This window comes from Octodon degus, unplaced genomic scaffold (genome assembly GCF_000260255.1).
Source record: "Octodon degus isolate 3935 unplaced genomic scaffold, OctDeg1.0 scaffold00030, whole genome shotgun sequence".
In the NCBI taxonomy this organism is placed as follows: Eukaryota; Metazoa; Chordata; class Mammalia; order Rodentia; family Octodontidae; genus Octodon; species Octodon degus.
In genome coordinates this window covers 1,698,261-1,700,173 of record NW_004524606.1, presented here as the reverse complement: position 1 = coordinate 1,700,173, position 1,913 = coordinate 1,698,261, and the positions used below count along the sequence as shown (strand labels likewise).

The following is a 1,913-nucleotide window of genomic DNA, read 5'->3' as shown; positions in this document are numbered from 1 at the left end:
TGGTGCTGGGGGATTGAACTGCGGTCCCTGATGCTTTTGCTAAGCTTGTTCTAAGTAGGTGCTTTAGACCACTGAGCCATCTCTCCAGCCCTCTTTGGTTATTATAAATATTAAAACTCACTGAAATAATCTGCCAAGCATTTGCATTCTTAGATTTCAAGGTTTTCAAACCTTTATTACAAAAAAAGAAATCTATTATGTTTAAGAGAGATGGAAATATCTTTTTTGGAAAATACATAGCTTCATCTTCAACATTTCCCCACTCCACTGAATATCAAAGATAAAGTAACACTGTCATAAATAAATGTATACAAAGTGTTCATTTGGTTTGGTGTGAATTTCCCCCAGGCCAGAAAGAATTCCAATTTTTGACAAATTTCACTTATTTCCGTCCTTTTGATTTACATCAGTACTTACAAAGACCATCACAACAAAATCACAACAGCTTCACTATCATCATAAAACATTTTCTCAATTGATGTTAATTCTTTGCCTATACTCACATAATACAATCAAAAGTAGTTCACACAATTTGGTAAAATATCACGCATTCTTGTAAATAACAGATATGTTTCTTTTAAAGCAGTATGCTTTTCTCTTTGTAGCTCAGCATCTGGAAAGGCTGAAATCCAGCTGCATGCTTACGCTATGTTGTCATGAAACGCTGAGCTACATATTATCCTAGTCTTCTCATTAAAAATCTTAAATATATTCCTATTTCATTAAGTTATGAAATTATGTAAAAAAGGTGAGGAAGTCTCAAACATTTGGTTTAGCAAACAGCTGGTTTACCATTTATTAAAATACATATGGAAAGTAAGGTATAGATATGTTTTTTGTTTGTTTGTTTGTTTGTTTGTTTGTGGAACTGGGGATTGAACTCAGGCCTTTGCACTTGCCAGGCAAGCGCTTATTCTGCTGAGCCATCTCTCTGGCCCCCTATTGATATGTTTTGATGTTTTTGGAAAAGAGTCATGTGTATTTTATTTCTCAATGATCCCCAAAACCCTTTTGAAAAATAAAATGTGTGTCATTTTGTAGCATTCTAACTGTATTCCTTCTTTTTTCTTGATATCTCCATGAGATACCATATTCTAAATCTTTTCTTTTCATAAATTTATGCCTCTGTTGAAATTATTGATCAGTCAATCTCTTACAACTTAACATATTAATCATTAACTGATTTTCTAATTAATTTTTATTCAGTTAGGTGAAAAATGTCCCACCAGTCTGGAAGGTACATGTTAAAAATAAGTATAGCCTATTGGCAAAGAATCAAGCTTAACAGGAAGAAAAAGAAAAACTTAGGAAATAAAAGGAAAAAAAGTGAATAAGAAAATAGATAATGATGTTGCTAGGTTCATTTATACTTCTCTTGTGTATCAGCATAAGTTGAATGAGGAATGAATAATTATTCTCATAATGTATGAGGGTAAAATTAAAATTTAAACATTTTTATTACTAATTTCTTTATTATTTCTTCCTTCCTTCCCTCCCTCCTTTTTTCTATCACCTCTTATTTCTTCCATTTTCAGAACTATACCAAATAAGAAGCAAATGCCCTCAAAGATTTTGCTAAGATATATTGTGGGGCTGATGACAAGAAGAGAACAGTAAGTGTGTGTGTGTGTGTGTGTGTGTGTGTGTGTGTGTATTTTAAAGAATCATCAGATTATAATTATGTAAGTAAATAAGGAAATAATAAAATTCTACTAAAACTCTGCTAAATTTCTTAAACATCTGACCAAAAGAAAGACCTATAATGCTTATAAAATGTTGTTTCATATTACATAAGATCAATTAATTTCTACATTTAAAAATTTTTTGAGATGCTCTCAAATTTCAACTTTCATTGCATATCACATACATTTATACTAGTAATAAATGATGGGCCCGGGAGATGGCTCAGTAGA

General features: G+C 31.6%; 1 protein-coding gene across 2 annotated transcripts in view; it reads right to left on the bottom strand.

Annotated features, from left to right (window-relative positions):
- The window catches only part of Galnt13 (polypeptide N-acetylgalactosaminyltransferase 13), a 509,399-nt gene that overhangs the window by 204,354 nt on the left and 303,132 nt on the right, over positions 1–1,913 (bottom strand). The window lies entirely within an intron of this gene.